Here is a 12501-nt window from a genome sequence, read left to right on the forward strand (position 1 = left end):
AAACAATGAAGAAATCATGTCTCCTGGGGGAACAAGCAAAAGAACAAGAAAGATTTCAAGAAAGAAGGGGGCTGAGGTAACTGGGGGATCTGCTGTTGACACCATCCAAAACACTGCGGAGGTGGTGAAAATGATCAAGGAGCTGCAATAGCTGCTAGTGGTGATTTTGGTAACTGGTCTCTATTCTGGTGGTGGTTCCGATAACTGGTCTTTGGTCTAGGCTTTTTAACTAGTTTTTGATCCTTTTGTTTAAACACTAAGTTCTAGGTCCTTGTAAAACTTGGTTTCGTTATTTTGTCTTATTTTGTGGTTTTAGGTCCCTGTAAAACCTGATTTTGTAACCATTATACTGCAAGTTTTAGGTCCTTGTAAAACCTAGTTGTTCTTACTTGATTATCTTTTTCTTTTCTATTAAGGGTTTTGGGTCCCTTCAAAACCTATTTTTACCTTGATCTAAAAAAAAATCAACATGTGTGAACCCTAAAAAATTTGCATTTGCAATAATATTTTCACACAAATTATCTATGTTAGAAGAGGGATTATGGCTTACCATCTTGTATTGACTCACATCACATGACTCGGTCTTCTCCTCATCTGAATCTAGTTGAGGCACTGACTTCTTTTTCAATCTTTGTATGTCTTCTTAGCAGGCTCACTTGGCTCTACTGTGGCAATAGTCCTTTTTACCTTAGTCTTCTCAACTTCTTTTTCTTGTGTGGTGGCTGCCCTTGTGCTAGACCTAGTAGTAGATACTGTTGGCTTCTGTTGTGGTTGATTCACAAGCTTCTTTGTAGGTTTCTCCACTTTTTTCTCCTTTTCCTTTCTCTTCTTCTTAGTTGGTTGAGGTGCTCCCTTGACTTCTTCTTCCTCAAAACCTTCTATTTCTTCTCCTTGATCTTCTCCCAGGCCTCGAGTTAATGTCAATGGGGATTGACCATGTTCTTCCTTTCCATCATCTTCTTCTTCATCTTCTTCACCAAATCTTCCCTTCAAATTTTTCACTAGTTTGTTCTTCTTTCTAAGAATTGTAGCTATCTTTAGGTCTATTGTGATCCTTTATTTAGCTTCCTCATAATTACCAAATGAGGTGGCACTATTGTCAATATCTTTTTCTAGTAAAGCTTTAATAGTTGCAGAGGTCTCATCTACATTAATCTCATACGGCAAGGGTTTTAACCATCCAAATCTTGGTATTGTTGCTTGCACATATGTATGGTCTGAATCCACTAGGAAACAAACATCATCATAATGTTTTTACACTAAGGATACAAGGATCCTCAACCTCTGTTTCATGGATTTCTTGAAATCCTCAAAGTAGCTAGTCATTACTGACTCAAAGTTATCTGCTAGCTATTCTATGAATTCTGAAATTTGTTGTGCAATTGGCCTATTGGTCTTCCAAGAATCTATGCCAAAGGTGGGGAAGGTGTTTTGCACATAAAAGAATATGCAAACGAATAAAGAACCAAATTTTCATGAATCACTTTTTTCTTTCCTGATGGCCTCCAAGTTTTCTAATAGTTGTTGTAGTTGAAACTCAACAAGGTCATAGGAATGGTCCCTCTTTACTATCTTGTAACCCAAATCAACAACCATACATGATACATTGTTTAGTCAACTAGACTGAAAGAACTTGTGAGAAATAACTCTCACTACAAAGAAAATTAGGAGATCTGAGATTGTGTCAATAGACATCCCTCTTTTGTTCCATACTACACCTATATTCTTTTCAAGAGTTTCCTTCGCATCACTTCACATGCTCTTAGGTCGATCAAGGGTAGGGTACCTTGATACTTGGTTTATGATCCTCTTAGTGATATTAATTGGTCCACCTTCCAACCAAATATAGTTATCATGTATGTGGCTCAAAAAATTTTTAATCCACAGTTTTAAACACTTGGGGAAAATCTAGGGCATAGTTTACCCCTTTTCATTCAACAATTTTATATTCTTCCCTCAAGACTCTATTATCACACAATTTTTTGTAGGAATCTCTTATCTCCATGTCACCTACTTCTCCAATATTTCTTGTGTCATCAATACTTTTGGTGGTATCATCGATAACACACCAGACAGGTCTCCTTTATATGCTATCTCAGAAATAGCTCAGAAAGCGGGTTTCCTAACATCATTACTTATCAATTGAAAATTAAAAGCTTCCTTCCCCTCTTTCCTAAAATTTGCAGAAGAGCTAGATGCCACTTTAAATACTAGGGTTTGTGAAAATTCAAACAACATAGCTCGACAATAGTTAAACACCTTTCAAATTTGATGATTGATGACGAGCAATAGTTGAATCCAATTCACAAACACTTGAATCTTATTTCTCAATTCACCTTCGTGCTCTTCATGCACTCTAAAAACTCTGGTAAGTGAAAATGAGTAAAAAATCAACTATATAACCCTTCATATTTGGCAATAAATGCTCAGTGCTTACACAACTGTAAGCTCAACTATCATAGGACTTTAAACATGCTCGATCAACATTGTGAGCTTGATGCTTTCTACCATGTCTCCATAACTTAACTATAACCACTATTCCTTTTCTTGTTTGGAAACAACATTAATGTCTTCCATTCTTGGCACTAACATAGAAAAAAAAAAAAACTATAGATTTCATCTCGGTTCTAATCACTCCATTGCATCTTAATTCGTGCATATATAATCTTTTTAGATCTTAGATTCTTGGAATTGATGTATAATATAACTTTTGAAATATTGGTCCTACACATACCTCTTGATTGCCTAGTTGGGGGTGATGTGACCACTTGATCCATTGGATGAAGTAACCTCATCTGAGCTTGATGTGCTACAATCTTCCTTCTTCTTCCATGTCTTGTTCATCTACACCTTTACCTTCTCAACATTGACCTTTTCTTTGCCTTTTGTAGTTTTATTACTCAGTGTAGGTGACCTAGTTGGATAGTTTATGTTGATATGAAGAGTCTTGAGACAACTAAAGCATGTAGTCTCACTCAACCATCTATAGTAGTTGCCTCTAAAATGTGTTCTAATGCAATTATTAGGAACATTTCCATATTCTTGACAGTAGTGACAACTATACCTTGTGTTATAATCCCAATCATAGGATTTTTCATTTGGTTGTACCTTTGTCTGCTTGTTTGATGTCCACTTGGCATAGATCTGCATTGATATGCTTTGTGTCCATACTTCTAACAATTGTGGAAGTATCCTTCAAATCTCTAAGTTCTCATGGTCTTCGACCTACATTCAAGTGCCTGATGTCCTTGCTTGTTGCACTTATGATAATAGCCCTTGAATTTCTACTTAGGGTTCTAATTTGCATTGTTGCTCCTGCAAAGATTTGCTATATGACCTAGCTTTCCACAATTATGACAAGTGGGTTTGTAGTTCTTACCTTTGTTATTCCTTTGCTCACCACTTTTAGATAATTCTCCTTCCTCAGTACTAGTGTATCCCAATCTAATAGTATCATTATTAGGTCTTGGAGATTTCATTAGTTTCTCAAAGTATTTGATGGCTTCACTAGGTTTTTTGAATCTTTCAACAAATTTTTTTTTTTCTCTTAGTTAATTTCTCAATTGATCATTCTATAACTTTAGGGTTGTGATCTCAATGTCCTTTCCATTCAATTCATGGTTTGTAAGCATCAATTGATTCATTGTATCCAATTGCATGTTAGCAAGCTTTTGCACATTTGATGTCTTCTCTTCTAGTCTGTTGGTCAGTATCCTTTTGTTATCTTCAATCATGTATTTTTATTCTTCAATTTTATTTTTCTGTTCAATCACCTCACATAAATAGTAATACTGATTGGACTTCTTGTTCTATGTTAAGAATTCTGATCTCTTCAGTTAGGGCATTGTTCTTTTCCATCAAATCTACAACTGCTCCATCAAATTCACTTGAGTTTCTGTAAGAACTTGCCTAAGGGAAAAATTCACCCAGGAACTAAGAACTCAAACAAAAGCACACAGTAGACCAAAGAGAGAGAGTATGATCAGAATGACAATGTATTCAATATGCCATAATTCATGCAATATAAAAGTACACTAGGAGTGCCTATATATAAAGGCCTCTGAGATACATCTAGAATGCCTCATAATCAACACCATGATGTGTCATACAACCAAGCACATGTCCACTAGATATGGGTTATCCCTCCATTAAGCACAAAAATATGTGCGATGATGTGAGGATAAGCCTACAAGGGTGTGACACACAAAATAGTGTTGTAGACACCATGTGCTAAAATAGAGTTGCGTACTCCTGTGTTGTCAACATGACAACTCAAAAAGGTGCGCAAACTCTTAAGCATCTCACAAATAAATAATAAAATAATATAAAATAATAAATAATGCATTAACCTAAGTAAACTTAAGTAAGTGTAATAAGTAAATACATATTTACACCAACACCCCCCCTTAAGTGCAACTTAGGGGAATGCCCTTAAGCTTATGAAATTAGGATGAAGATGCATAATGGGTCCCAGCTACTAGGCCATGTTAGGTACCCATGGACATAATGAAGATGCAATCTCCCATAAAGCGGGGAAAGAGGGAAAACTCATGGGAAAAACCCTCCCCCAAAAAGAGAGATAAATAAGGATGCATCGATGGATGGAGTAATCAAGACCCCCCCATTACAACATACATCTAGTATATACAAAAGAGAATGAGAGAAGGAAGAGAGACAGAATAGGCTCCCCCCCAAAAGAAGAATGCCAACAAGTGAAAGCTGCTCCGATGAAGAAGCTGGTCCAAGAATGCAGAATAGTGTTCCTCCCCTTAGGAAGAAAAAATGGAAAAGGTACACTCCTGAAGATGTATGGTGGCCTTGAAACCTGCTCAAGTATCCCTGTGCTAATGCCGAAGTTCACCCATTCCAATTGTGCTAAAAAGAATGAATACAGATTGGTCAAGGATGTTTGTTGAACCTATACCACTGAACCATCTATCTCCTCAACTAACAAAGAGACCTCCACTAATTGCTGTTCATAAGGATCCACAATCATGCCAACTTGTGAAGATTGATCATGTAGAGAATGGACATGAGGGTTAGAGTGAGTCCTCGCAACAACTATAGAAGAATCATCATCAATAAGAAGATGTAAGTCCTCAAGTCTGTCTCCTAAGTCAACTAAAGCTAGAGCTAGAAGACAAGATGTACCATGGTGTGTTGGACCTTTCACTGTGGCAATATAAGCATGTGGACTTGACTAATGTGACCTCTCACTGCAACTGTCGATAGAACCCGACGTGTCTGAACCTGTTGAAGCACTATCGCTAGTGTCACTATCAGTTTCCATTGTGTATGATGTGCAGAGAGGAGTAGAGGACAAGCTTGGAGAACTTTCCTCAAAGTGAACATCCTTCTCCACAAAAATCTCGTGAGTCTCTAGATCCATAAGTCTGTAAGCATTTGCATTGTCTTCATAACCAATGAAGGTACAAGGCCTAGGTGCCGGTTCCTTGCAACTCCTGGAAGATAGGTTAGCCCATGCTAGACAACTGAAGACTCTAAGGTGACTCACAACTATTTTTCTGCCACACCATGCCTCAAAAGGAGTCTTTCCATCTAAGGTTGGATGAGGAGATCTATTAAGTATGTGAGTAGCATTGCTAATGGCTTCAACTTCAAGTGTAGGATCGAGAGACTTGGCCTTTATCATGCAACTTGCCATGGTCTTGAGAGTCCTAATCCTCATAGTTGCAACATCTGTCTTGTATAGATTGAATTTTGGTGAGTTCTAAAGATCAATCCCCTCAATTTTGAAAAAGTTCTTAAGTCTTCTATCTACATATTTGTTCTCATTGTCCACCCTTAATACCTTGATGGCTTTCCTTGACTTGTGTTCAACGTGAGTCTTGAAGTCTTGAAGCTTATGAACCACTTCATTCTTATGATGAAGGAAGAAGACCCAAGTGAATCTAGAAAAGTCATCAACAAATGTGAGTATGTAGTGGCCTTAGCTAACTGAAGTCATTGCAAAGGGTCCTGCTAATACCATGTGAACTAGATGAAGAACAACTGGAGCTCGAGAAGACTTCCCTTTATCATACTTCTCCTTGAGATTCATATCCACTGAACAAGATGAACATTCTCCCTTAGAAAAATTGATATTAGGTAGACCTTTGACCATATGTTTAGAGCAAAGTTGTTGAAGAGAGCGAAAGTCAAGGTGACCAAACTGCTCTTGCCATAAATTAATGTGTGAAGTAGAGTGAGTTAACAAGGCTTGAGAAGGACTCTTAGGCACAAAGTAGGAGAAGGAATAAAGCCTCTTGTCATCATTGAATTTCCCCACTACTACCAATGAATCATCTTTAAGACTTTGCACAATCATTGAATCTGGAAGGAACTCAACCTTATGACCATCTCCAAGGTGAGTGATTTGGTAAACTGATAGGAGATTGGAGCTTAGATTTGGGATGTAGAGAACATCTTTGAATTCCCCATTTTCCATTTCCACTTGTCCTTTCCCTTCAACTTCCATCTTAGTCTCATCTCCCACGAAGATGTGTGGTACCTTTGATTGCTTCAATGAAGAAAATTCTTCCTTTGAAGAACCCATATGGTAAGAGGCACCTGAGTCAAGTATCCATTCCGAAGAACTTGTGTTTGCCATAAGATCTTGACCTTTACCCTTTGAAGAGGTTGGAGTAGAATCCTTGGAAGTACCTGGCACTTGAATCTTGTTCTTCTTGAGTAGATTTTCTAACTCATCGATTCTTTTTATCTTGCAATGATGCTCATCATGATTTATCTTTTTATAGTATGCACAAAAGAGTTTTTCATTCTTTTCATTACTTCCCTTCTTGTTTGGAGAAGAACTGCCTTGTGGAGAGGAGGATTGTTGTGTCTTAGATTATGTTTTCTGCTTCCACTACTTCTTCTTCTTGTTTCTTTTCCCCCCTTGACTTGATTGTGATCATCACTAGCCACCAAGGCTTTGGTCTTTGATGACTTGAGAAGTCCAAAATCCACCAAGTGAGATTTTTCAACAATCAACATGTCTGCAAATGCATCAAAGGAAGGCTTCTAGTAAGCAGATCCCATGGTCAACCTGTGAGTATTAAAACTTGAAACAAAGTTGGCGTACTCAGCAGGTAGCTGCTTCAGGATGCGATGAATCAACCTGTCATCCTTCATGGGATTTCCAAAATCTTTGAGAAGTGCCCTATACTCATGACTTTGATGATGTAATCCTGAATTGTGTCACAATTCTTAGGATCCAAGAGAAGTAGATCATCTTCAATCTGAAATCCCTTTTCTTCATCCACTTTACCATACAACTGTTTAAGTTTATCCCATGCTTCTTTAGATTCTAAACAATTTTTAATGTGAAAGAGAAGATCCCCATTTACACAACTCCTGATAACTCCTAAAGCCTATTGGTCTTGTTTTTGCCAATTAATGAGTTCTTTAGCATCAATAAGTTTGGTAATTGTATCATCAACATAAAGACTATATTCTTTTTTCATTAATCTACTCCATGCAATATCTTTCCATGCAGAATAGTTGTGTGAAGTTAAAGTAGGACATTTAAAACCCATGATGCAAAAATGAAAAGAGCACAAGAGAGAGAGACACAAAAAACACAGTACACCCCCTCTTTTCACTCAATCAAAAGACGCCCCCAAAAAGATGCCATTGGCACTTTATAAGTAGTCAAAATCAACAAAGTGGACTTTCTAAATTTTCTTTTACAACTACCTTATGAGGCTAAAATCTGTCACTTAAGCACTGTAGCTTAGTTTTACAACAATTTTGAAAAAGAATCAAAGCTTTACAATGCCAAAGAAGGCCTGATTTTGAAAGTGAGAAATTGGTGCACACAACTCTAGAATCTAACTTTAGATCTAGAAAGTAGACAAAAAAAATGCACTTTCAAAAAAAATAGAACCTGAAAAAGTGACTAGATGTGCCTGTACAGAGCTTTTGAAGTTACAAAACGTACGATTATGTAGGTACAGTACCCAAAAAATGCAGTTTTTGCAAAATATATGCACCAAAACTAGAAAACAACACCACCACTGGAAAATTTAGGAAATTCTATCTAATTTCAAAAAAAATTGCACCTGAATCGGAGTTCGAATGTTCAAGTTATGGGCTCGCAAAGTTAGGTTGCCAAACTCAAAAGCAATTTGGGGAGGGGTCTGGAAGAGAAACTGTGAGTATAAATTTGACGTTCAAACAATCGTCGAGGCAATTAAAAAATGATTAGGTTTAACAGTCAGATGAGCATCAATTTTAACCCAGTGTAATGATGCAAAAAAATTTGCTCCTGCTGACATGTCGGATGACAGGATGTATGACCTGTGATGTGGCATTGTACGGATGTGCTGACATGGCACTCATAGGATCAATTTCCATGTGGTGGTGTGGTAGTACCGACATGTCAAAGATGCTGACTGTGTAGGTGTGTCCATGCAATGATGTGGCAAATTTTCTCAGTTTCCACAGGTGACGTGGCAATACTAGAACTAATGTGTCACTGTTCACTTATGTGGCAGGTAAGGTGTTTAACAGTGTGGCAACCTGAAGGTGTGGTCGGCTGCTATCCTGTGTGGTAGAGGAGATCCACATGTTTGTTGGGCGTGACTTTAAACCGCAGGTTAGAGATTAAAAAACTGCCAAGTAAACATAATCGACGACAGAATATTCCTTCCCTTCTGCCATTGGCAGAAAACTTTATCCTCCTGAAATCTTTCACACCGTCGGGTACTAGAGGTTTTAATGCTGTAGTGAGAATTCAAACCAAAAAAGGTCACTGACACCAGAGATGGGTGTAGTGGCAACATTGCTGAAATATCCTTTCGCTGTTGCCAAAATTGTGGAAACCCTCTGCGATTGCCGAATTTGTGACTATGAGCCGAAATGGGAGATGTAGGGGCCGAAATTCTCCAAAACAAAACACATTGCCAGAAAGTCTGTGATTGTCGATGATGAGAATCTGCAGGCAAAATATGCCTATGTTGCCAGGTTAGTGGGAAATATCCCACATTGATGGTGGGAATGTGCTTTGTGCTATTTAAAGGGAAATGCTGCGCACCACAAAGTAAAGAGCTTTCTGCCGGCTGTAGGCTTTGTCACCAGTGGAGGTTTGGTGGCTGGGTTTTGTGTTAAAGGGACTGGTCACTGTGAATGTGCAACAGTAAGGTACGACTCGCTTGATTAATAAATTAGACCTTGCAATAATACCAAAATTCTGCCACACCAAATACAGAGCCAAGCCGAGGTGTCACCGCCCGGTTCGGCAATTTTTTTTCTCTGCTTCTACAACTGATGGGAAAATAATTCCAAAAATAATAGAGAAATTTAGATCCAAAAAATAACTAATCAGATCTGAAAATAATGACCATACCCAAATTGCAAATTGGGGCCTTCAGGTTCTGATTTGCCAAATTTTTTTGTCTCACGGTCGACTTTGGGCCAAGGTAGGTGAGTTTATAGTCAATTTTCACTGGTTCAATGTTCTGGATGCAATGGCGAGGTCAGATTTGGCTCTAGATGCTCCCAATATCTGCAGTACTCTGGATTCAGGCTGAGGTGATGAAGCAAGCGTGGTTTCGAATGACTCTGTGATGAGAGAGTCTCTATGCCCTGATACCATATAAGAATTTTCCTAAGGGAAAAATTCACCTAGGAACTAAGAACTCAAACACAAGCACACAGTAAACCAAAGAGAGAGAGTATGATCGGAATGACAATGTATTCAATATTCCATAATTCATGCAATGTAAAAGTACACTAGGAGTGCCTATATATAAAGGCCTCTGAGGTGCATCTAGAATGCCTCGTACTCAACACCATGATGTGTCATACAACCGAGCACATGTCCACCAGATATGGTTATCCTCCATTAAGCATGAAAGTATGTGTGATGATGTGAGGATAAGCCTACAAGGGTGTGACACACAAAATAGTGTTGTAGACACCATGTGCTAAAATAGAGTTGCGTACTCCTATGTTGTCAATATGACAACTCAAAAAAGTGCACAAACTCCTAAGTGTTTCACAAATAAATAATAAAATAATGCCAAATAATAAATAATGCATTAACCTAAGTAAACTTAAGTAAGTGTAATAAGTAAATACTTATTTACACCAACAATTTCCATTCTCAAACAATCCAGTAGTGTCTTCTTCTTGGTAATGAATGTCATTTTGCTAAATAGCTAGTTCCTTTCTTCTCCATGATGAACATTACAGTTCATCAATTACCTCCTAAAGTTGGTGTAGGGCAAGCTGTGTTTCAATCTTATGGTTCTCAATAGTCTTTCCTAACTTTTAGACTTCCATCCTCAAGATCTTACCTCCAAAGTTGTAGAAATTTCCTTTTAAGAGAACAAAGCTCTGATAAAAATTGTTGGAAATAACAATGGGAAAGTAAAATCTGGGGGGGTGGGTGATGAATCAACAATTAAAAATTTTAACCATAAAACATTCACCACACATCCATCTCATAATTTAACATATAAACTTTAATAGCTAACTACACATTTTCATCCATAGCATGAAACAAATAACACATGAGACAATAAATTTGTTACCCAAAAACCCTCCAATGAGAATATAAAACTAGGGTGGGGATGACACCCACAAATCTTCACTTCAGCAGCTATAAAGTGTAGCCAATTATGGTTACAATGAGTTTGACCATAAACTATGATCTACCTTGTGAGAGGTCTTCCTTGTTAAAGGCATACAAATATTGTTAGGTCTCACCTTGTTAAAGGATTTCAACACCATGTTAAAAGTGTGCCTTGTTAGATGACTTAAACTTACAATAAAGCAAGCACTCGGTTAAGAGATTTACAAAAGCTCGTTAAGACTACTCTGTTAGGAGATTTACTCTGCATCACTCGTTAAAATGATTCAACATTATAATCCTTTGGTTAGCACACTATTTCTAGATGTCATATCTTCTCTTTACTAATAAATCCTTAATCCTTTTGATTAGATATGTCTCCTCTCTCCTATCTATGATTTCCTGTGTTCTCTCTAACTGATTATGCAATTTAGATCACTGTCAAAACCTCCATAGTCACCATGAATGCTCTCTCTACACTTAGTATTCATCTCCTTCCATGCATTACAAACTCTTTATGATTTTCCTTGTTAAATAAACATAGGTGGAATGGGTAAGGTAAGAATCAATGGTTGTGGTTGATCCATATCACCACTTAATTCACCCCTTAATTTGATTGGTTGCATGTACTGCATAGAGATTCACAATATGCCTCCATACTTATCTTCTAGAATCATAAAATAATCTTTATGTTAGCCAAAAAATGGTTTACATAGAAGTTTGTACCATGAAAAACAACTATGCCAAAAACTATTCACTTAGCATCTGAAGGCTCTGATGCTAGACCATCACTACATTCTCAATGTTGTAACTTAGCTTCTAAATGGCTCGACATACACTATTTTCTTGGCACCTAAATCACTTGACATATATAGACTGCTTGACACTTGAGTGACTCGGCACATACTATCTTCTTGACATGTATTGTCTAGCAATTGATGCTTGACATGCTTTGATTACTCGGTTCACACTAATTTCTTGGCTTTCTCTGATCACTCATCGTGCACTGTAATATTGATAGAAAATGACTAAGTGTTTTGTCAATGCCTCATCAAAACCAATATGAGATTAACAATCTGCCCCTTTGACATGAGAAAAAAAATAGTTTGTCATGCATATACAATCATTATTATGAGCACAACTCAGACAATATGTATGCATTACTTGGCTCTCATACAAAATTTCAAAATTTGCAAATTTGTAAAACTTATGAGTAATTGTTATACCTTATTTCTTCATTACTCCCCCTGAGTAAATGTTTTCTTTCTGTATCTGAATTTGATACTTGTGCTAAGTAGATTTTTTGTCCTCTATTTCTACATTATTATCCCCCCTTACCCAAAACTATATTATTCTCATTTTTCATTCCCCCCTTTGTACTCATTTCCCCCTTTTTTGACACTTATGTCCTGGGTGGTACATAGATAGTGTTTTTATCCAAAAATGATTTATGGATCTCCATCATAATTTTCAATATTGCATCCCAATTGTTGTATGCTACCTCGAGACAGTGATATTGAATATCTAGTTGGGCAGCACGGTCAACTAAGCCACCATGAGTTGAAAGTTGGTTATCTTTCTTCATCAATGTCTTAGCATAGGATAGTTCCTTCTGCAACATTTTCATGTGTGGGGTCAGCATGGATTGGATACTTATCAAGGTAGCTCTAATAGTAGCATCATGTGCTTGCAGCTTGGCAAGCCTACCTTGTGTGGACAATAACCTCTAAAAATGAGGCTGACTTTGACCAAGAGATAGTTGTAAGGTATTACCTATAAGCTATAGATCTCCCTGTAATTGGTCAATAGCCCTCTGAAATTCCTGTGTGGATAGATTTACATCACATAGCTTGGTGCAGAGAGAGAAAATATTCTCTAGTACCTTCACACTTTCCACTTTGGTTGCTAGATCAACTTGTCTAAGT

This window comes from Cupressus sempervirens, chromosome 1, assembly GCF_028749045.1.
Source record: "Cupressus sempervirens isolate cs-2001-9-10 chromosome 1, ASM2874904v1, whole genome shotgun sequence".
Classification (NCBI taxonomy): Eukaryota; Viridiplantae; Streptophyta; class Pinopsida; order Cupressales; family Cupressaceae; genus Cupressus; species Cupressus sempervirens.